The sequence below is a fragment of the Dendrobates tinctorius genome, unplaced genomic scaffold (genome assembly GCF_039654945.1).
Source record: "Dendrobates tinctorius isolate UK_male_01 unplaced genomic scaffold, ASM3965494v1 ptg000022l, whole genome shotgun sequence".
Lineage (NCBI taxonomy): Eukaryota > Metazoa > Chordata > Amphibia > Anura > Dendrobatidae > Dendrobates > Dendrobates tinctorius.
In genome coordinates, this window is record NW_027361690.1 from 42,585,254 (window position 1) to 42,610,850 (window position 25,597).

The window sequence follows — 25,597 nt, forward strand, 5'->3', positions numbered from 1 at the left end:
CACAAAGTCATCAATATGATGTAACAAAAAATAAGATTTATCAGGACCAGGCCTCAGCCGGCTGTGACACGTGGTATGTTCTGACACCATATGCCATAACCAGCAGAATATTTTTCAGGACTTTATGCAACAGTGGGATTGGAACAGACAGGCTGGCCATTGTTCTTCATGGGCAACAATAGAGTGTTTTCACATTGCGTTCTGGTACCCATTCGTTGATCCTGCTGTGGGTTACGTTCGAACCACCCGCAAAATGAGTTTTGGGCCTATGCGCTGACCGGACTATAGACCATAATGGCGCTTACTGGAGGCGGACATCCAGACATAGTAGACTGCATCTGGGTGTCTGTCACCAGTAGTTGTACATGGAGACAGACACTCATATCATGTTATATGAAATGGATCATGTATGGAACACTTTATAGGTACAGTATTTTATATGGCCATGTGTTTTCAATGTAACTACTTAAATTTAGTGCATGAGATTGTATTTTCTGCAAGTGAGCAGCTGAAAAATAGAGTAAGAGATTGGAGGAGTTTGTAAGGAGTGTCAAGAAGTTTTAACATTAATCTGGCATGTAAGTGACAACATCAGCAGGTCTAGAGGAGCCAAATAACAAGCAGAGTTCAGGGAAGGGAGAGGTTGAAAAGATCAATAAATAAACTAAGGGCTTGTCCGCACAGCTACAGAGGAGTTTCGTTCTGATCGAGTTGACACTTAAATGAAGTTTTCATGAGGACAATCAAACACAATGTATATATGTAAATGTAGATATTTATTGCTTGTTGTTTAGATTTCACCAATATTTTCTCTTATGATTGGTAACAAGCGCTCACAATCTCTGCACAGCACTACAAAATATGTCAGAGCTATTTAATGTAATAAAAGATAAAATAATAAAAAGGTTAAAACAAACTGAAATCACCAGCACAAATGACAGGATACTGAAGTCCCCCGGTATTAATGGTCCAATCAGCGATTGCTTATATTCCCTACACTGAAGGATTATAGTGTAGGGAATATAATATATAGCTCAGTGGTTAGCACTGCAGCCTTCCAGCGCAGGAGTCCTGGACAACATCTGCAAGGAGTTTGTATGTTCTCCCCGTGTGTGGGTGGGTTTCCTCCGGGTACTCTGGTTTCCTCCCACATTCCAAAGACATACTGATAGGGAATTTAGATTATGAGCCCCATCGGGGAAAGTGATGATAATGTCTGTAAAGCACTGTGGAATTAATGGCGCTATATAAATGAGTAAAATAAATATATCTTCTCTATTAGCACAATCTTCATCACTAGGGCTTTTGAATATGATCTGGGTTGATTGGACAAAACTTTCCAAGCCCTCTCTCAGATAATTTTGAATTAATATAAAGGGGACCCCATTTGGGACCCTATATAATAGGCAGAATAAAGAACGTTAGCATCTGCTAGATTCCCTGCAGGTATCGGCTTATCATCAGGAAGCCCTTAGAAAGGCTCGTGCATATGACCAAGTATATTTTATCCGGTGATTTTTTTATGGATAAAACTCGGACACATTGAGAAAGGCCAACGCTTTTGGACGGAAACGTTGCCACATGGGCTAATTAATAGCACTTAGATTTGTATCTTTATATGGTGTGCAGTCTCAATTCTTTGGACAAGATAGATAGATTGAATATAATTTCTAAATGGAGGGAGATGGAGAGATAGATACACTTTAATCCAAAATAATATTATTTTGGTAAAATGATGATTTTGTTTATTCAAAAGAACATTTTTAAAAATTATCCAGAGGTTTTTGCTTTAATATAAAATTACAGTATTAAGATAATTGAATGAATTTATTTGTGGAGACATTCTGTGTGTTAACAATATGGTAAATAAATAGACTATCCATATCTGGAAATTTCCTGCCTCTCATGTGACTTGTCAATACTCTAGTTTCCTCATTAAAAGGAGGCAGAGTTGAATCACTGCAGACGTCACCATTTCCTCCCTGTAGTATCATCCACCTGGAAACAATATCAGGCGTGTACTCCGTACAGAGGGCAGTGACTCAGCATGTATCATGACAACTTTTACTTTCAGAGGTGTTGCAACATGCTTCCCTTGTCACAGGTATTAACTTTTCATTCCTGTGTATTTTTTATTTGGTCTTAGAAAAAATTGACATACTGTGTATAAAGCAGACCTTTCCCTAGGTTTTCTACACTCAGCGCGGTGCTGCCTCTGCGCCCCCCTGCGCCTACAAATTTACTATACGAGTCCCCTACATAAAGTGTAATGTAACATATACAGTCGCACAGCACATATACATAGTACGGCTATATTACACACATACATAGTAATAGACCATGCATATATACAATACTGCTATAAGAACGCCTGGCTGAGTGCGCTGCCACTAATTATGCTACTTGTTTTTGCTTCCAAATTATCCATGACTAAAAATTAGCAAAGAAGAATTCTACACAAAGTGTGTTTATCCAGATTCCACATTGCACAGACATACACGGTGTGTTTACACATAGACATATACACATTACACACACTACACATACCTACAGGGCTACCTCTATGGGTAGAGGAGAGTATAGCCCCACATACACATCGCCGCTACCAACATACTTACCTGTATCCAAGACAGATGCCCCACATGTCCCCCTATGAGCCGCATTATGTCTCCGTTCATACAGACTTCCAGTATGTCTCTATATAGGATTGCATAGTATGACCTATGTACTTCTAAGGGCTCATACTGGCGATAAAATCGGACGTTTGCAATCCGATTTAAAATCGGATTGCACTCTGATCAATGTTAGTCAATGGGTGACATCTCACTTGCAATTTTTTTCCCATCCAAAATCGGACTGAGAAAAAAATTGCAACATGCTGCGATTTGCTGTGATTTTCGCCAATGCAAGTCAATGGGTGCGATTTAAAAAAACGGACCAAAAACGGACCATCTGTTTTCCATCCCTTTTAAACTGACACATTACCATTCTGTGGCATAGAACACTGTAAATGGTCCTGTAAATGACTGTAGAAAAATAATTGCTGCGAAAAAAACCCGGAATGCAAACGGATGCAAAACGGATAGAAAACGGATGGAAAGATTAAAAATCGCATAAAAATCGCATGACACTCGCATAGCACTCCACCTTTTTTACAGTCCAGAAATTGGACCATTTTTCTATGCGATTTTTAATCTTTCCATCTGTTTTCTATCCGTTATCCATCCGTTTTACATCCGTTTGCAATCCGTTTTTTTTTCGCAGCAACTATTTTTCTACAATCATTTACAGGACCATTTACAGTGTTCTATGCCACAGAATGGTGATGTATCCGTTTAAAACGGATGGAAAACGGATGGTCCGTTTTTGGTTCTTTTTTTAATCGCACCCATTGACTTGCATTGGCGAAAATCACAGCAAATCGCAGCATGCTGCGATTTTTTTCTCAGTCCGATTTCGGATGGGAAAAAAAATCGCAAGTGAGATGTCACCCATTCACTAACATGGGTCAGAGTGCAATCCGATTTTATATTGGATTGCAAACGTCCGATTTTATCGCCAGTGAGTATGAGCCCTAAGAGAGTTATAGGCTAAGTGCACACGTTGCAGAAAATTGATGCGTTTTTTTCCGCAGCGGTTTCAAACCGCATGGAAGAAGCCTAAACCGTGGAAAGATCCGCAAAATTAATGTGCATGCTGCGTTTTTTACCGCGATGCGTTTTTTTCGCCGTAAAAAACGCATCAATGTGCACAAAAAGTGCAAAATGCATAGAAATGACTGTGAAGCTTATTTTTAGCGGTTTTATAGTGAAAACCGCGGTAAAAACTGCTAAAAAAAAACGCTGTGTGTGAACACAGCCTAATAGCGGGAGAGGACTGAGGGCCCGGTTTGCTCTAGCAAAGTCATGTTCTCAAGGACCAAATTTTACAATATTTGATATTACAACATCGGAACGCATTTGTCTCTCCATTGCGTTGTATACTTAAAACTTTATTTTCCTGCCTAATCCCTGTATATAAGTGTCTCAGAATAAAACCTTTACATGTCCGTCCAGAGCGGCAAGGAGCACAATTTATGTATAGTAATATGCTTGGGTAGTTTTTTTTTTTTTTTAAATTGCTGAACTAAGAGTATTTCTGTACCAAGAAGGGTTAATTTTCTCCGAAGCTTATTTTATCTGCAAAACCTGTTGATTTCTCTGCACGGTACATTGCAATATCTTATGCATGTAGAATTCTATACTCTTCAGGTGGACATGTGTAAGTGATGAGTGCTCAGGCCTCACAACACAGCCCCCCTTCTCACATTACACGGATGAATGGAGACCTTAAGTGACTGTGACTTCAAATCTCTATTACCCAGGGGCCCTAATTTAGTTGTTGCACGCTCGCCATGAAATCCCTGGTCCCAGCTTTGAATCCCAGCCAGCAACAGCACTGTGTTATTCCTTTATCTCTCACTCAGGGTTTGGCAGGGCCCCAATCATTACTTTCCAAGTCTTTTCCTGCACAAGTTTCTCTCTGTACTTTGCAGGCTGCGTGGAGATTCTGGGGAAAGAAAGAAAGCTTTCCTCGTAAAGTCGGGTTCTGGCCTTGAATTACATGCTGACTAGTGAATAAGTAGGATTATGGAGATACAAGGGGGGTGTTTGCCCTCTTGAGATCTAGTTTCCTGGAACTTTAAACTGATTGGGAAATATAGGGTTTTTCCAAGGAAAAGGAAATGTTATACAATTGTGAAATGCAAGTGTGAATCATATATTGTACCAGCTACATCAAATAAACATGCATCCATTTTCCCCTCCTCTGTTAATATAATCAAAGACTTAAAGGGGTGGCAAGCAGTACAAAATAATTTTCATCCTAAATGCCTATTTAATGCCATAATCTTTACTATTTTCCAATATACTTGAATGAAAAATTTCCTACCTTTCCCTAACTACTGTACATTATCTATCTTCTTTTCTATTTTTTTATAACTTCCTTTTTGATGATGCTTCATTTGAGAATCCCAATGCATGCTGGGATGCTCAAATGAAGCATCATCAGGGGCAGAGGCTGTGGTCACTACCGCAGCCTCTGCCACCTCCATGAAACAGTCATCAGTTATGTTTGTTTCATGGGCTGGGCTAGTCCCTTCATGCTGTGCACTGTGTGATTTTGAACAATGACAGCACACTCTTTCATCGGCTCAAATCAGCAGTAATGAGCAGGTAACAGAGTGCGTTGTCAGATACACGGCATGCAGAAACCAGCACCGTACCTGCAAGTGACGTCACTGGTCACTGCACGCAAGCTATTCTAACAGCATGCTCTCCTGCCAACTCAATAATGCTGAGCTCAGTCGGCGCAAGAGCACGTGCACAGGGACTAGCCTGTCACCGAAATGAAGGTTACAAGTGATGCCTCCTTTCAATGAGGGTGAGGTGCTGCAACAGCAACCGCAGCCTCTGCCTCCTGATGATGCTTCGTTTGAGCAATCTCGACCTTCACTGGGTTTCTCAAAGCAAGCGTCTTCAAAACGTAAGTGGAAAAAAATGATAAAAGCAGTTAGTGTAGTTAAGGAAGTATACGGAATTTTTAATTTAAGTATACTAGAAAATAGTTTAGATTATGACATTAAATAGATTGGGATTTAGGAGGAAAATGTCTTTGGCCCAATTGTTTTAAGTCTTTCTTTTGTCAGGGCTGCCATCAGGGCATTACTGCCCTTAAAGCTGTGTGGGGCCTGGAGACCAGAAGTAAAGAGGGAGGCCCGGACCCAGTTCAGGCCCCCCTATTGTGCTTCTGCTCACCGGACTCCAGGGTATGAGCTCCTGTGTATAATGTCAATGGTGATCACTGTTTTACCTTTACATTATACACTACAGAGCTCCTGTGAATAATGTCACATGTGATGTTAGGCGTCGGATTTCTGCGTTTACTCCGCAGGGATCCAGACCCTCACATTCTGCAGTCTCCTGCTGTTTATCTACTGCAGACGAGATTGCAGAGGAGATTTCCTTGCAGCAAATCTCTCCTGAGGCTAAGTCCTTCTGTTCTACTGAGCATGCTCATGGGACGATCTCCCATTGGAGATCGGGAGTCATGTGCTCAGGTCCCGCTCCAGATCTCATTGGTCCATCTCAGAAATCTGGAAGCTTGAGGAAGGTCCCGGCTGCTATAAAAGGCGCGCATGGCTGTTCCGCCATGCGCTAGTATAGACTTACTTGCTGCTGTGTGTATGAGGACGGATGTATGATTCTGGTGAATGACTCATAAAAAAAACCCCTTCCCTCTGATATTACATATGTGGTTAGGGACTGAGTTAGAATCAGCGCCAGCGCTCCTCTGCTGCAACATCCACAGCTGCTAGCATCCGACATTGCGCTTGCACCTTAGCCTTGTCGTTTAGCGGCAGTGTCCACACTGCGCTGCAGTAGCAGCCCCTTTGCGTCCGCAGTTGCGACGCTCCGCACACGGTAGGTCTAGACGGATGTAGTACCGCCGTTTTGGGCTACTCCTGTGACCTGATACCGTGTGTGCGTTTTTACTGAGTACTGTGACCTCAACAGGCTCAGTCTTTTGTGTTTGCACTTATATGGCATCTCTGTGAATTAACTGAGATTGCTCTGAGCACCTGGGTGAATTTTAACCCTGTGCGCATTTCCGCCATAATGCTTCTGCCACCACTTAGCAGCGGTTATATCACCTACTGCACGGTGGACCCTGAGCGTGAACGCACTTTATTATTATTTTTATTTAGTGCGTTCCGCAGTTGCTAACATTATACTAGCGCCAGGGTCTGGCTAGTGATGGCAGAACAGCAGCAACTGTTACAGTGTATTTGGCAGCTTGAGGGCCGGATGGCCACTCTTGAGAGGGCTCTCTCAGCTGTACAATCCACCGAAGTTGCTGTAAAGGCAATCACAGACTCGGTTTCCCATATGTCCACGTCCTTCCTCGCACCGACAGTTACCGCCTCCCGTTGCCCGATAAATTTTAGGTGTAGGTGTTTCATCAGCCAGTGCTCTATTCAGCTGGAGTGGTCCAATAAAGCCGTCATCCCTGTGTTTTGGAGAGGTTTTTTGGCGGAGCATGGTAAAGATGCTCTCTCTACCAGAGAGGTTCCTGCAAGTTTGGAAGAGTTGATTGCCATTTCCACCCGCATTGACCTCCGTTTTTCGGAGTGCGGTATGGAGCGTGCTCAATCCACACAGAAGGTTACCTCAGCTCTGAATTTTTTTGAGCCTCTGGAACTACCCGAGCCAGAGGTTCCACCCCGAGAGTCCATGGAGGTGTCTCATGCCGTTCTCCAGGCGCGTCCGGCACAAGACTCCAGTTGCGTTTATATTCATCAACACGCTGTTTCTCAGAACAACAGTGCCCTGCAACGGCCAAATTCTGTGCCGCCGGGCAAGACCATCGTTCCTCCCCGCCGTCGGCCGAAGGTTCTCACGTGGGCACACGCATCCAGGAGGGGTGGTCACTGTGGCTATATGCAGACCACAAAACTCCTGGCAGGGTCTTACTGGTGGCTGCACAGGGCTCGGGATGCTAAAAAATATATTCGGGCCTGCGCCTTTTGTGCTCGGAATAGCCTCCTTAAACGAAGGGTGGAGACGCCTGCCGACAGATCTCATTGGTCCATCTCAGAAATCTGGAAGCTTGAGGAAGGTCCTGGCTGCTATAAAAGGCGCGCATGGCTGTTTCGCCATGCGCTAGAATAGACTTACTTGCTGCTGTGTGTATGAGGACGGATGTATGATTCTGGTGAATGACTCATTAAAAAATCCATTCCCTCTGATATTACATACAATTGTGGCCAAAAGTATTGACACCCCTGCAATTCTGTCAGATAATGCTCAGTTTCTTCCTGAAAATGATTGCAAACACATTCTTTGGTATTATTATCTTCATTTTATTTGTCTTAAATGAAAAAAACACAAAAAGAATTGTCCTAAAGCCAAATTGGATATAATTCCACACCAAACATAAAAAAGAGGGTGGAAAAAGTATTGGCACTGTTCGAAAAATCATGTGATGCTTCTCTAATTTGTGTAATTAACAGCACCTGTAACTTACCTGTGGCACCTAACAGGTGTTGGCAATAACTAAATCACACTTGCAGCCAGTTGACATGGATTAAAGTTGACTCAACCTCTGTCCTGTGTCCTTGTGTGTACCACATTGAGCATGGAGAAAAGAAAGAAGACCAAAGAACTGTCTGAGGACTTGAGAAACCAAATTGTGAGGAAGCATGAGCAATCTCAAGGCTACAAGTCCATCTCCAAAGACCTGAATGTTCCTGTGTCTACCGTGCGCAGTGCCATCAAGAAGTTTAAAGCCCATGGCACTGTTGCTAACCTCCCTAGATGTGGATGGGAAAGAAAAATTGACAAGAGATTTCAACGCAAGATTGTGCGGATGCTGGATAAAGAACCTCGACTAACATCCAAACAAGTTCAAGCTGCCCTGCAGTCCGAGGGTACGACAGTGTCAACCCGTACTATCCGTTGGCGTCTGAATGAAAAGGAACTGTATGGTAGGAGACCCAGGAAGACCCCACGTCTTACTCCGAGACATAAAAAAGCCAGGTTAGAGTTTGCCAAAACTTACCTGAAAAAGCCTAAAACGTTTTGGAAGAATGTTCTCTGGTCAGATGAGACAAAAGTAGAGCTTTTTGGGCAAAGGCATCAACATAGAGTTTACAGGAGAAAAAAAGAGGCATTCAAAGAAAAGAACACGGTCCCTACAGTCAAACATGGCAGGGGTTCCCTGATGTTTTGGGGTTGCTTTGCTGCCTCTGGCACTGGACTGCTTGACCGTGTGCATGGCATTATGAAGTCAGAAGGCTACCAACAAATTTTGCAGCATAATGTAGGGCCCAGTGTGAGAAAGCTGGGTGTCCCTCAGAGGTCATGGGTCTTCCAGCAGGACAATGACCCAAAACACACTTCAAAAAGCACTAGAAAATGGTTTGAGAGAAAGTACTGGAGACTTCTAAGGTGGCCAGCAATGAGTCCAGACCTGAATCCCATAGAACACCTGTGGAGAGATCTAAAAATGGTACTTTGGAGAAGGCACCCTTCAAATATCCGGGACCTGGAGCAGTTTGCCAAAGAAGAATGGTCTAAAATTCCAGCAGAGCATGACTTAGGAAAGTCTGACTGACGGCTTCACTGTAATGACCCCTCCCAAAACCCACACTTACCCCTTCTTAACTTAAATAAGACACGACTGCGTGACATTGGATGTAAAAGGCCACAGCAGCCCCGTTTATTAACACCAAACAAGCAATAACATTTTATCCATAAACGTAGAAATATTCCATAAACATAACCACCAGCAAAAGGAGGGGGGGTAAATGAAGAGTCCATTGTACATGATTGCAACACCAGCTCCACCACGTGCCCTCAGCCGCACCACACCGGCTCGAGGACACCCAGCCGAGTGTTGCAAAACCCATTGTACATGATTGCAACACCAGCTCCACCAAGTGCCCTCAGCCGCACCACAACGGCTCGAGGACACCCAGCCGAGTGTTGCCCAACCAATGTCCTGCTGGGACCCAGCCCAGCAGGGACCCACGTTAACATGCCCCGCTGTGACCGAGCACAGCAGGGTCCCACGTTAACATGTCCCGCTGTGACCCAGCACAGCTGGGACCCACCTTAACCAAGTATACCCCCCTCCTTTCCGCCGACTGCTGCGACAATGTCAAACCTTTTCTTCTCTTCACCATGTCGATCTCCAGAAGATCCTAAAATTAGGGCGGGAGGGCGGGACGATTCCGGACGTCTGCAAGGTAAGGAATGACCATCCCCCCACAGTTCTGCCCTATATATCCATCCAACTACTGACCACTCCCTCCAACTCACATTGCACAATAAGCCCCATAGCTCCAACCCACACCTTCCCCACAAGCACAAAGCACTACTGACCACTCCCTGCCAACTCACATTGCACCATAAGCCCCATAGCTCCAACCCACACCTTCCCCACAAACACAAAAGCACTACACCTTACCCTTCACTAACCCTCAGGCCTAGCATCCCTCCTTAGTCATGTGCGCCCTCCCTGTAGCCCCTTTGGGGCAGGCGTCCGGGCTTGCCTTGACTTAGGAAAGTCTGACTGACGGCTTCACTGTAATGACCCCTCCCAAAACCCACACTTACCCCTTCTTAACTTAAATATTGGATGTAAAAGGCCACAGCAGCCCCGTTTATTAACACCAAACAAGCAATAACATTTTATCCATAAACGTAGAAATATTCCATAAACATAACCACCAGCAAAAGGAGGGGGGGTAAATGAAGAGTCCATTGTACATGATTGCAACACCAGCTCCACCACGTGCCCTCAGCCGCACCACACCGGCTCGAGGACACCCAGCCGAGTGTTGCAAAACCCATTGTACATGATTGCAACACCAGCTCCACCACGTGCCCTCAGCCGCACCACACCGGCTCGAGGACACCCAGCCGAGTGTTGCCCAACCAATGTCCTGCTGGGACCCAGCCCAGCAGGGACCCACGTTAACATGCCCCGCTGTGACCGAGCACAGCAGGGTCCCACGTTAACATGTCCCGCTGTGACCCAGCACAGCTGGGACCCACCTTAACCAAGTATACCATTGCACCACCAGGGGTAACCCGCTCCTGCACTGGGTTCACCCCCCCTCTTTGTGCAATCCACCGACTTCAAATACCCCCCTCCTTTCCGCCACCGCGAGCACGTATGACACCTTGTACGTGCGAGTACCACCACCAAAAACCCAACCCGAGCCGACTCTGCGGCTCGAGTAACCAATGTTTCTGTACCAAGACCAATCAATCAAAACTGATCCCCATTAGACCTCACAATGCCAACCTACACCAAAATACCAGTACAACAAGGTCAGCCACACCCAAGACCTGCAACTAGCCAACCGCATCGTCCAATCCTATGCACCGCCTGCGCGACCAGTCCCCAACCTGAGCCGCCGCCTCTGCCTCGTTGAGACCGCAACATTGCAGGCGCCTCCGAAAATTATACTTCACCTAATAATTAATCAAAGCCAACCATTATTGCTGTGAACAAAAGAACCTACATTGGTTCCCCAAACCTCCGATAGATTCTTGAAATTGTGCCCAGTAAAACCCACTATGTAGTCATTCCAAACAGGAGCCCCTATGGACACCAACATGAGCACGGCTCCCAGGCAGAAAATTGCACTCCACCTGATAATAATCAAAGCCAACCATTATAGACGTAACAACAGAACCTACACTGGTTCCCCAACCTCCGACAGATTCTTGAAAAACGTGCCCCACTATATAGTCATGAACAACAACACGAGCATGGCTCCCAGGCAGGAGCATTCAGGCCCGATGTCTCAGATCAAACTCCTTGACGCCCCAGCGACCAAGTCTCCACCACACACGTGCAGTACCAAAACGCTGTTGGTCCCGTCAACCCTGCGTGATAGCATCTATCTTAAAATATCCACCCAACTAGAAAACATAAACCAATCCACCCCGTAATCACCATGACCCGGAACAAATTAATTGTGTGCATCACCCGTGCACTTCGAACCCAGAATCACAACACTATTGTTGCCACCCTCTTACCAAAAGTGAGATGTACTCCGCACCCATTCCCCGCTGAACTGCGGATTCGACACTACTCACAAAAGAAAGAAAAGCGACTCCACACCACCTGAAGTCCAGGAAAACTCAGACACACATCACGTCTCCCGAAAACCCCAGACACCATAAACCCGGGCCATCCGTCAAAACATTGCACTCACCGGTGCCCGATGCTTGTCCACCACTCAGCCTTAAAGCACCGCAAAAAGCACCCCCAAACGGAGCACAGCCCCAGACGATTACCAGGTCCTTAGAATCATTAAAAGTCAATGCACATCGCACTAGCTTCCCCTGCCACAGCGTACCACCAGCCCGACATTAATGAAAGTAATGTTATAGCTGCAACCTGCTCACCCACTACCTAAAGTACACCTCCCCCGCAGCAGCGCTGCACCACAACCGTGTCCCCATAATACCAGCCGGTCCTGACAAGTGCGCATAACGGAATAAATGACATAGCCATGTATTGCCGGACGGGCTACACCCACGCGGGAGACCATTCACACGGCCATCGAAACAACATGTCCTGCCTCATGCTCTATACAGAATTCCTGACAAATGGAACAACACCCGCTGGATAAACAAACCGTTCACCAACCAGGACCCCCGAGACCAGTAAAGCACACGCTGGGTTACCAAACTCAAATGTTGCATCATCCTTGCGCAACACTTCACCCTGGCCCCCCCGTCCGGGGGCACCCAAAAAGAAGATACTCTAAGGAGAGCTGTATACCCAGAAGGCAAAGCAGGACCAGCTGCACCCACAATAAACCTCCTAGCCCATTGTAATGAAAAACTATCCACTCTGTATAATAAACTCCTACGTAGCTGCAATCAACGGCTGTAACAAATACCACCCGATACAGCCTGCCAAAAGCTCAATCGGCAACCCTAAAGAACCGCAGTGAGAACCCACCAGTCCTTACGTACAAAAGTTGTTAAAACTGCCCCAGGGCAGCCACGACCAGCAAATTACCGTAAGAACGCCATATGACTGCAGATCATGCAAAAACCCCCAGTGGATCGTAGCCCCACGTATTCAATAACCAAAATCAACCCCCCAAAACAGCAGCGCGATATATATGGGAACCTAATAACGACCCCCGACCTGACACGATGTACTCGTTAACCTAACCTGACTTAGACATAGGGCCCCAGGTGAATCAAACACTTTGACTTATCCAAACACATGATAACCGCAACAACGCCCTGAGCATGAAGAAACCCAAAGTAGTCAAGGGTTGGACCATGAACAGAAATAAGCACACCACCTTCCCTAATACCAGATAGTAGTCCCAGGTTGGACCATGAACAGAAAATAAGCACTGCACCATCCCTAATACCAGATAATCCCCGACTACCACACAGAAACCAAACCACGGACCTCAACAACCGGACATTGACCAACCATAACCCCAGCTCCACGCCATATCTACGTACCCCCAGAAATTAACCAGGATAACAAATCCGGTAAAAGGTCAACTCCAAGCCCCCCGGGGGAAATGTCATCCATTGCTGCCAGAAAGGCAGGTTCCCGAAAGATCTGCCGTCCCAAGCATCTTGACCTCACCAGAACGTCTGCCGCAACAAACCAAAATGCCCCTAGTGAACATGAAAACCCTTAGTACACTCAAAGCCCCTATTGGAGAACCGAACCCGGCATATAAATAAAACACACCCTAATGAAAACTCGACCACCTACCCCCTCACCTCTGACCAGCAATAGAACACACCCCACTGTAACGTGAAAGATTAAGCCGCCCGATGCACTACCCAAACAGATCACCACGTCAGTGAACTGCCATCCAACCCTTATCAAATACTAGGCGCGGCGATAAAACTGCTCACCACATCAGTGAACTACCATCAAGCCCTTATCAAATACTAGGCGCGGCGATAAAACTGCTCACCACATCAGTGAACTACCATCAAACCCTTATCAAATACTAGGCGCGGCGATAAAACTGCTCACCACATCAATGAACTAACATCAACCCTTATCAAATACTAGGCACGGCGATAAAACTGCTCACCACATCAGTGAACTAACATCAACCCTTATCAAATACTAGGCGCGGCGATAAAACAGCTCACCACATCAGTGAACTACCATCAAACCCTTATCAAATACTTGGCGCGGCGATAATCCTCCAGCCCAAAGACCCCATGCCTATAACAATAAACCATAAAACTGGCATGGATATGGCTATCCACCACCGCTCTGCCAATATCCGCATCACCACCTGAATTACTCACAAACCGCCATGGAATCACCACCAGTCATACACAAACACCCAGAGAATGCAAGCACAATTATACTAACCAAAATAAAATGATGTCGTCACCTATAGATATACCCACTATCATAAAAGCAAACTAGCATGAAATTAAAAAATACCTCCCAACACTCATGAAGTGCACAAAACAGCCTCCTGGACCACAAAGCAACCATTCCCTCACAGATTCGAACGCTGTCCACATGGACCAGCCGCGCATCTTTCCGAACCCCCAGACAAACACCCGAAACCATACGTAGCAACACCCTTCCCAACCAATATAATCTAGACATTAATAAAGGTTTAAGTGAGCCTTACTTACTAGGCTGACTCCGCGGAACCCCACGGAACAGCCGTCACGTGTCCTCCGCGTCGAGCACCGCAACTGCGATCTTCTCCATGGATCTACGCCGACTGCAGCCCTCCTGGGCTGCAGCGCCAGCGCCCAGACCGACTGTCCGTCCGGGAATGCATGGCAAAAAGTCACTGGCTCGGAGCCTCAAACAGGGGGGGGGGAGGTTGGCGCTCCAGCCGCAGGCAACACCTCCTGAATCTGGCACCCAACGCCGGGGGAACGCGACGCCGGACCACATGACCTGTGGCCCCTGGCAGCTGAAGGGTGGCCACATGACCGAGCCACCGCCCGCTTCCCCTCAGCGCCGCGAGAAAGGAAATGAGGCCGGTGAAGTCACACACCACCTCGCCACCGGGCTCCTTGCCGCGTCACGTCACCGCCGTCCACCGATGCCGATGACCGCGCCGGGTCAGGTGACCACGCCGGGTAACGTGGCCGCGACGTGCGCGTCACCACTGTGTGACGCGATCCGAAATGAAGGGGAGGCCGGCCACGTCACTCACCGCCCCGTTACCTTGCTGCCTGCTTCTCGACTTCTGGCTCCGGCCCCGCGATGTCTTCTGCAACAGGTCTGCTAATGGGGCTCATCCTCCGCTGCAAACTTAACTCCGGGCTGAGGTGCTCAGGAGGCCGTGATCGTCGCTGCCGCTTCGGAGGCAGAGGGGTCCCATCTTCTCCGCCGTCGCCATCACCAGACCATCGCTGCAGCTGTTCCTTCATCCACTGCTGGCTGCGCTGCTCCATCATCCTCTTCATCTGTGCCACGAGGTATTCCATCTTCTGGATCCAAAGATTCAAGCTGAAGTCCCAGATGTGAGGAGCTGACGATTCCGGACGTCTGCAAGGTAAGGAATGACCATCCCCCCACAGTTCTGCCCTATATATCCATCCAACTACTGACCACTCCCTCCAACTCACATTGCACAATAAGCCCCATAGCTCCAACCCACACCTTCCCCACAAGCACAAAGCACTACTGACCACTCCCTGCCAACTCACATTGCACCATAAGCCCCATAGCTCCAACCCACACCTTCCCCACAAACACAAAAGCACTACACCTTACCCTTCACTAACCCTCAGGCCTAGCATCCCTCCTTAGTCATGTGCGCCCTCCCTGTAGCCCCTTTGGGGCAGGCGTCCGGGCTTGCCTTTGTAAGAAACTCATTGATGGTTACCGGAAGCGGTTGGTCGCAGTTATTTTGGCTAAAGGTTGTGCAACCAAGTATTAGTCTGAGGGTGCAAATACTTTTGTCTGGCCCATTTTTGGAGTTTTGTGTGAAATGATCAATGTTTTGCTTTTTGCTTCATTCTCTTTTGTGTTTTTTCATTTAAGACAAATTAAATGAAGATAATAATACCAAAGAATTTGTGCTTGCAATCATTTTCAGGAAGAAACGGAGTTGAGTATTATCTGACAGAATTGCAGGGGTGTCAATACTTTTGGCCACAACTGTATGTGGTTAGGGACTGAGTTAGAATCAGCGCCAGTGCTCCTCTGCTGCAACATCCACAGCTGCTAGCGTCCGACATTGCGCTTGCGCCTTAGCCTTGTTGTTTAGCGGCAGTGTCCACGCCGCGCTGCAGTAGCAGCCCATTTGCGTCCGCAGTTGCGACGCTCTGCACACGGTAGGTCTAGACGGACGTAGTGCCGCCATCTTGGGCTACTCCTGTGACCTGATACGGTGTGTGCATTTTTACTGAGTACTGTGACCTCAACAGGCTCAGTCTTTTGGGTTTGTACTTATATGGCATCTCTGTGAATTAACTGAGATTGCTCTGTGCACCTGGGTGAAGTTTAACCCTTTGGCATTTCCACCATATTGCTTCTGCCACAACTTAGCAGCGGTTATATCACCTACTGCACGGTGGACCCCGAGTGGCGAACACACTTTATTATTATTTTTATTTAGTGCGTTCCGCTGTTCCTAACATGTGATCCCTGTATTACCCGTACACTGTTATTTTATGCAGAGATGAGTCCTAGCTCGAAAAAATGATGGCAGTCTGTGCCGGATGGAGAAGAAAAGCGAAGATGAAGAACTTCAACTAGAGATGTCATCGGTGAATCAGTGTGTTCCCTGTACACTGGCACTATACACTGTATACTATATACAGAGCTCCTGCGTATATTGTCACTGGTAATCATTGTATAAACTATATACTATGTACAAAGCTTCTTTGTATAATGACACTTATGGTAATATTAGTATTGTGTTTTTTTAATTATCAGTATTGTAGTATTTGGTTACTACGTGGTGGTAATATTTTATCTGGTCATGGTGTGGTGGTATTTGTTCCTTGTATGTGGTATTATTCGGTCATGTGGTGGTAATATGTGATCTGGTCATGGTGTAGCGGTATTTGCTCCTTGAATGTGGTATTTTTGGTCACTGTGGTGGTAATATGTGGTCTGGTCATGATGTGGCAGTATTTGTCACTTGTATGTGGTATTATTTGTCCCTATGTGGTGGTAATATGTGGTTTGGCCATGGTGTGGTGGTAGTTATTCCTTGTACGTGGTATTATTCTGTCACTATGTGCTGGTAATATGTGATCTGGCCATGGTGTGACAGTATTTGTTCCTTGCATATAATATTATTTGGCCATTCGGCATTTGTTCCTTGTATGTGGTATTATTTGATCATTATTTGGGCACAATATGTGGTCTGGTCATGGAGTGGTGGTATTTCTCCCTTGTATGTGGTAATAAAACTGCTGGCTATTTATGTGATACTAGCTCAAGAGCCTGGCGCTGCCCGGGCATAGTAACTCACTGTGGTTAGTTATAACAAATTATAATTATCCTCCATCCCATAGTCCCGTGCCCATATACTCATAATACATATCCACCATCCCATAGGCCCGTGACCATATACCCATCATACATATCCTCCATCCCATAATCCCATGCCCATATACCCATCATACATATTCTTCATCCCATAGTCTCATGCCCATATACCCATCATACATATTCGCCATCCCATAGTCGTGTGAACATATACCCATCACACATCCTTCATCCCATAGTCCCGTGCCCATATACATATCCGCCATCCCATAGGCCCGTGCCCATATACCCATCACACATCCTCCATCCCATGGTCAACCATTATGACATCATAATAAGGGGCGGGGCTTGATACGCACATACTGTTTCCCCATTATGTAGATAGGGGCATTATGACATCATAATGAGGGGCGGTGCTTGACACGCACACACTTTTTCCCAATTATGTAGATAGGGGCAAAATTGTTTGGTGAATTGGAACGCGCGGGGTTAAAATTTTGCCTCATAACATAGCTTAGGATGCTCTTGGGGTCCAGACATGTGACTGTGCCAAATTTTGTGGCTGTAGCTGCGACGGTGCAGATGCCTATCCCGGACATACACACACACATACATACAGTACATACATACATACATACATACACACACACTTTGAGCTTTATATATTAGATTTTAAATTTTTGTGGAAATGCAAAAACTGAAAAGTGGGGCGTGCAATATTATTCGGCCCCTTTACTTTCAGTGCAGCAAACTCTCTCCAGAAGTTCATTGTGGATCTCTGAATGATCCAATGTTGTCCTAAATCACTAAGGATGATAAATATAATCCACCTGTGTGTAATCAAGTCTCCGTATAAATGCACCTGCTCTGTGATAGTCTCAGGGTTCTGTTTGAAGCACAGAAAGCATCATGAAGACCAAGGAACACAACAGGCAGGTCCGTGATACTGTTGTGGAGAAGTTTAAAGCTGGATTTGGATGCAAAATGATTTCCAAAACTTTAAACATCCCAAACACTGTGCATGTGATCATATTGAAATCGAAGGAGTATCATACCACTGCAAATCTACCAAGACCCGGCAGCCGTCCCTCTAAACTTTCATCTCAAACAAGGAGAAGACTGATCAGAGATGCAGCCAAGAGGCCCATGATAACTCTGGATGAACTGCAGAGATCTACAGCTGAGGAGGGACAGTCTGTCCATAGGACAACAATCAGTCGTACACTGCACAAATCTGGCCTTTATGGAAGAGTGACAAGAAGAAAGCCATTTCTCAAAGATATCCATAATAAGTGTCATTTAAAGTTTGCAACAAGCCACCTGGGAGACACACCAAATATGTGGAAGAAGGTGCTCTGGTCAGATGAAACCAAAATCGAACTTTTTGGCAACAAGTAAAGGCAACATAGCTCACCACCCTGAACAGAACATCCCCACTGTCAAACATGGTGGTGGCAGCATCATGGTTTGGGCCTGCTTGTCCTCAGCAGGGACAGACAAGATGGTTAAAATTGATGGGAAGATGGATGGAGCCAAATACAGGACCATTCTTGAAGAAAACCTGTTGGAGTCTGCAAAAGACCTGAGACTGGGACGGAGATTTATCTTCCAACAAGACAATGATCCCAAACATAAAGCAAAATCTACTATGAAATGGTTCACAAATAAACATATCCAGGTGTTTGAATGGCTAAGTCAAACTCCAGACCTGAATCCAATCGAGAATCTGTGGAAAGAGCTGAAAACTGCTGTTCACAAACGATCTCCATCAAACCTCACTGAGCTCGAGCTATTTGCCAAGGAAGAATGTGCAAGAATTTCAGTCTCGATGTACTAAACTGATAGAGACATACCCCAAGCAACTTGCAGCTGTAATCGCAGCAAAAGGTGGCGCAACAAAGTATTACGTTAAAGGGGCAGAAAAATATTGCACGCCGCACTTTTCAGTTTTTGAATTTCCACAAAAATTTAAAATAACCAATAAATTTCGTTCAACTTCACAATTGTGTCCCACTTGTTGATTCTTCACCAAAAATTTACATTTGGCATCTTTATGTTTGAAGCATGATATGTGGGAAAAGGTTGAAAAGTTCCAGGGAGCCGAATACTTTCGCAAGGCACTGTAAGTATGGAGTGAGTTCAAGTTCAGGTGGTGTGGTGGGCTGCTAGGGTCAGCATGTTCAGGGCAGCATCCAGCCAAATGGAAATCCCTGGTGGACATTCCAACAACATCTGGAGCCTAGGGCTCGGGTCAGGTACCTTGGAGCGGGCCTGGTGTTCCGACATCACAAGGTCAGTGGACATCGAGTTACATGAGGGGCAAACGGCCGGTCCTGAGTATACTGCTGGAGTGGACAACAAATCCCTGGTTCTGGTGAAGACAGCAGGCTTGGGGGTAGTCCAGAATGAACGTGTGGCAGAACAAAAGAGGAGTTATGCTAAGCAGAAAGGAAATCTGTATTGCTGTACACTATCTCACTTGTACCCACCTGATGAACTTGGACTGTTGAGTAAAACGCTGACTGTTTCATAGAACCTGGTGTTCCATGAATTGTGTGCGGTGGATCATGAGGACGGAAGCCTGGAGTCAGTGAAGGCCTGCAGTCTACACGTGAGTGTGATGCACTCCACATCCTACAGCACATTAGGATTGGGAAACCCATTTTCTGTAAAGTGCCAGAGCATAACCGGGCAGCAGCTCAGTCAGGACTACTGCTCTTGGACACTACACATAAATTTGAGCAACATGCAGGTGAGGGCCCAGGTCCAAATTCTGCACATGGGCCCATAGGACTCTAATTACGCTACTGGGTGTCTGTGACATTTTAAGTAATTTTCACAACTGTATCATTAGAAATATATAAAGAAGGAAATGTACACGAGTTAAATAAAAGTGGTGCACTGTTCATATGACACAGCAGGTAAGATTAATGCAGTAACCAACACCTTTGTTTGTTGCCTCAGACTAAAAGAGTATGATTTGTGCATAAATTATGCAAACAACCAATTGCTTTAATTAAGGTATATCATGACATGCTTTAATTATGTAGTGCAATAAATCAGAAGACTAATGTCGCATTGTTTTTTCCTGGAAAATCCGTTTAATTATTCAGCATTAAAAAAATAAAAACCAATATATCGATGAAGAATTTAGGGACAGGGAGAAGGGTTGATGTCAGACTTAATGAAAAACCACATTTAAATTAATCCCATTTACAACACTGACTACTATACTTATTTTTTCATTTTCATGTGGGTTTGAATTCAACAACAGTCGCTTTTGGTTGGGCCACAGATTATGCGCTAAATAGTTGGCAGAGATTACAGAGCTGGAGTCTGTGGAATTATAGTTGCATCGCTTTCCAGGTTGGTAAGACACCAGAATAGTAGCACACAATAACTGGCGCAGCAAGTCCCTGTGTAATAGCTGACGCAGCACCATCAGGCCATATGCACATAAGCATTTTATGGTTCTGTAACCCTTCTGTAAAACAGCACAGATAGATTCTTATAAGGCTTTACTACAGCCTCCAATTTTATACCAACACATTAGGAAGTTCATTCTTAAAGGGTTTGTTCCATAACCTGCATTGATCCCCTGTCCACAGGATAAATGAGTGATCAATGGCAGTCCAGCTGCTGAGATCCCATGATTTTGTGTATTGGAGGACCAAAGTCACCTACATAAATCGTTATAGTGAGCAAGTGTGACTACCACAGTGAATTATTGAGTCGTTGCACATGCTCACTACTTCTTCATTTCCATATGGGGCTTTGGGAACACCGAGTTTTGCAATCAGTGGGAGTCAGACCCTCAGCTCCCACCCACAGTTAATTATGCATACGTCCAAAGGAGGAGACAGTGACCCCATCACTTATTGTGAAAATGGGACATATGTTATAACAACTGCTCGAGAGTCCTGGGAACATGAGTGCCGGCACTGCTGGAACGGCGCTGGTGGGGTGAGTATAAGTGATTTTATTTTATTGGGGTCCATAAGGAGGCATCGGATGTCATATTATAGGCCTGTTCTCAACTGCAAATACCGCTCCCAGGGGAAAGAATATACAGTCATGGCCGAAAATGTTGACACCCTTGAAATTATTCCAGAAAATAAAGCATTTCTCCCAAAAATTAATGGTAATTACACATGTTTTGTTATACACATGTTTAATTTTTTTGTGTCTGTATTGGAACAACACAAAAACAGAGGAAAAAAAGGTAAATTGGACATAATTTCACACAAAGCCCCCAAAATTGGCTGGATAAAATTCTTGGCACCCTCAGCTTAATATATGGTTGCCGGTCAAGTCAACTTGGTGAGTCGATATAACTACCTTTTTTCTCTTGACAACATGGAAGTAGCCAGAGTTCCTGCAGCTCTGCCATGTGTATGAAACAATGCAAAATACTAGCTTGACCCGTGCAAAATTTTCGCACATTGGTCATCGGGGGCGCAGGCAATTTCAGAAAAAGCAAGCTGGTCAAATGTAAATGTATTTCATGAGATGATGAACACAGACAGGTATTTATATATGTAGATTGGTAATACAATAACTTGGTTTGATAAGTAGAGGCGAAAAAATGTCTTCCGGTTGAGGTGCCACCTGCAGGTCATTGTGTCTTTCTGCAGGTTTATGAAAATGAATGCTTAAACTGTATTTAATGATAAAATCGTTAATGTGTGGTTTGTTTGGCTCTTTTCTTGCTGAAGGGAGAAAGTTTACCTTTCAAATGGTGTCTCATTTGTGTGTGGGGCAAAGTAATCAGCGAAAAAGCAGTGCATGTTTACAAATGTGCTTGCACATGTGACTCACCATTTGTGTGTGTGTGGTGAGGTAATCACCGAAAATGCAGTGCATGTATAAAAATGTGTTTCCATATGTGACTCACCTGCAGTGAAGTGTGCAATCCTCCAATGTGCCTGAAATAGGCTGGGCAAGCACTTGAGCAAGCCGGAAAGACCCCAAGGCAAATGTTTGGATTTGTTTGTGATGTCTGTAAGCAGCTTTGTGGTAGTGTGCTTTGGGGTAATGTGGTGCCACCTGCAAGTCATTTTTCCTTACTGCAGGTTTATGCAAATTAATGTTTAAACTGTATTTTGTGATCAAATCGTGGATGTGTGGTTTGTTTGGCAATTTTCTTGCTGAAGGGGGCAAGTTTACCTTTCAAATGGTGTATCATTTGTGTGTGGGTGCAGTATGAATGGAGATACAAAGTAATCACTGAAAAACAGTGTTTAAAAATAATAGAATAGATAATGCATAAATATATGCATGGCAAAAATGAAGCTTCCTCATATGATGCTTAAGACAAAGGAAATGTATGTGTGTCTTCATAGGTTTTTATTAATACTATTAGATAAAAATAGTAATTTTTGGAAGGAACTTCATGTTTCCCCTTTCTGGATTTTCCAGTTCCTGTAGAATACAAATTACCTCTTTGGAAACTTCTGCAATGCAAAAGAATGAGTGCAACGAGGTGGAATGCTTAAGATTTACAGCATGGTGTCCTACTCATGCAAGCACAAATAATCCTACTTCCCCTGTGAAATTTTCCAAACTCTTTAATGGGAAGAAGGATTGACTTTAACCAGAAGTGTGTAATATCAGCATCGGTCATTAGTACTTCCCAAACACTATTTACTGAAAGCTCTTTTTTCCTTAGATTTACACTCTGTACACAATTTTATTAGGCAATTTTTATTTTTGATTATTCATTTTTATTGAACAACTACAGTTCTGTCGGTAAATCCAAAAGGTTAAGAAACCTGAATATTTATGAAAGTAAAAGTGATGTTTTGTCTTCATTAGAAGTATTTCTGTGTGTGCAGATTTATTGGGCAAGTATAAGTGTGCAGAATTATTATGCTGCTAAATGAAAAATGTAAATTTTCCCATCTCATTTTTATCTGTTTAAGAATAAATGTAGCCCCAGGAAAGCCATGGGCACAGTGACCCATAACTCAGCTATGTAGGAGAAGACAGGGGTTAAAAGCAGTTTAGGTGAACTGGGAGTTAGGTGGAGTAAAGAGTTCAAGGAGAGGAGAAGGTGGGTGGTTGGTAAAAGAGGGGGGCACCACTGTGTAAAGGTCCCACCCACCTTCCTGAGGAAAACAAGTTGCCTAATAATTTCGCACACCTTGATGAAGGTCGTTGTAGCCTTATTAGGGATGAGCGAACATGCTCGGTGATTATCAGTTATCACTTGAGTATCACAATGCTTGAATGTGCTTGTTAGTCAGTGAGTAATGGGGGGTGCTTGATGTAAAACTCGATTGTCCACCCCACATCTTTGGTCCCTGTTACGCAGACAATAAACATGCGAGAATTGTCTACACATCACTATAATGCCATAGCCATCTTGGTTGTGGCATTACTGATTGGCTATGTGTCTGATGTCGTCAGGGATTATAAAATCCCGGCTTCGCACACTGATGCTATTGCACAGCTCTGTGACACTTCGTATTGCAAGGAGAGACTGCTTGTCTAGGCCAGTGTGCACAGTATAACGAATCAGAGGACTGTAGTCTTGATACTGAAACTGAGCCACCATACTAACAGCCTCTCTAAGGGCTAATTATTTGTATTATATACAATCTCCATTTAGTCTAGGGAGGGAGCGGCAGGATTAGGGAGAGTGACAGAATGCAGTCAATAGATGGGCATTAGGCCTGTGCAGTCTGTTGGCAAACACTGTATAAAGCTTCAGTTTTTTGGTGGGGGCTAAAAAAATGGAATATATTTTGATCCATCAAGTATTATGTGCTTTGAGGTCCCTTTTTGAGCTATATTACAAACCCAAAAATCAAAGAAACATTTTCCTGGGCTATTTTCTTAGCCATACACTATTCTGTAGTGTGGAGTACATTTTTGTGATCTCTAAAACTGCTAAAAAGCTTTTAAAAATTTTATTGTCTTCCATTTCTCAGGCATACAGTGTTGCATGGTCTGTGAACATTTCTGTGATCTCTAAAAGTGAACAAAAGCTTTTAAAAATTTTGTAGGCTTCCATTTCTCAAACATACAGTGTTACGTGGTCTGTGAACATTTTTGTGATCTCTAAAACTGCATGTTTTGCGGCGGTAGACAGCAGCAACACATGCAGGGATTGTCTGTTTGACGCTCTCCACATGTGTTGTGGCTGTATACCACTGCAAAACATGCAGCTTCGGGGACTCGAAAATAATATCCGAGCACGCCCAGTATACTCAGATAACACCTGAGCATGCTCGGATAACACGTTATCAGACCACGTTTGCTCATCACTAATAGGTTCCTGTCCCACTTTGCATTGAGGCAGGGTACACCACTTCTGAAGCCAGAGCAGTGCAAACAGGTGGTGGTTGGAATGCAGGTAATGCTTCCAGCAGGCTTGGTAGCATCACACAGTCTTTCACATGGTCCAGTCCCGGCAGCTTAAAGTCTAGATCACTTAATCCTCACCCTGCTCCTCCTTCCTCCCATCATGTTGAGTCCCTGGAGATTAGTGATCCCACAACATCTTTTCTTGATTGTGGACTCTCAACCTGCCTGCTCCCAGAGTGACAGGAGGGTATACTCTTTAGTGATGCACAAACCTTAGCGCAGCCACAGCCACAAGAACATGATGTTGGAAAAAGGAAATTTGGGATAAGGAGGAAGATGATGAGACACAGTTGCCGCTAAGTCTTGTTATTGTTATGTTACAAAGTCAGGAGGACCAGGGTGCGATGCAGGAAGACGAGGTGGTGGATGCCAAAGTCACTGACCTAACCTGGGAAGCTGGCATGCAGAGGGAGGCCAGCAGCTCAAGGGGTAGAGATTGGCAGCACTGAAACAAACAGGAAGAAGCAGTGGGGTTACAAGGTGTGAAACTGTTATGTAGAGCACCGACATTCCTGAATTTCTCCATCAAAGAGTTAGGTGTTCCCCAGTCTGGAACTTTTTTAAAGAAAGTTCTGAGACTGATAAACTGGCCATTTGCAACCTGTGCAATGCAAAGATAAGCAGGGGCCTGACTGCTGAGAATCTAACTACCATCAGCATGATCAGGCAAATGTCATCAAAGTTGGGAAGAATGCCTGGGTCCACGATTGGTGCCATTGGGTGACACCAGTTCCTCTTCCCCTGTGCTAGGTACTTCCCAATGCCCTGTCCAGAACACTAGTGCAGATACCTCCTGCCCTGCACCCATCCTTGCACATTCTGACTTACCATCATAATGCACTTCCAAATCCTTGTCACAGCCCAGAGTTCAGCTGTCCCTACCCAAGACCTTGGAATGAAAAAGAAAGTTCCCAGCTACCCACCCACAGGCACAAATGGTAAATGGGCACATTTCCAGGCTGTTTTTCTTCTGAGGTGTTGTTATCAGTGTGTCAAGAGTGGGAGAAGAGGGTTGCATTGAAAATCCAACACAATGGACAGTGTTATGAATGGGTCACCGAGGAGGATGGCAGGAACAGGCTTAGGCTATGTGCACACGTTGCAGATTCCACTGCCGGTTTTTACGCGCGGAAACGCAGGTAAAGTGACCTGCGGTTTTCCTGCAGTTTGGTCTGCGGTTTTGCCCTGCGGTTTC

General features: G+C 45.0%; 1 protein-coding gene across 1 annotated transcript in view; it reads right to left on the reverse strand.

Moving 5' to 3' along the window:
• Positions 1-25,597, reverse strand: part of SEMA4B (semaphorin 4B) — a 404,475-nt gene that overhangs the window by 266,626 nt on the left and 112,252 nt on the right. The gene's annotated exons all lie outside the window — the stretch shown is intronic.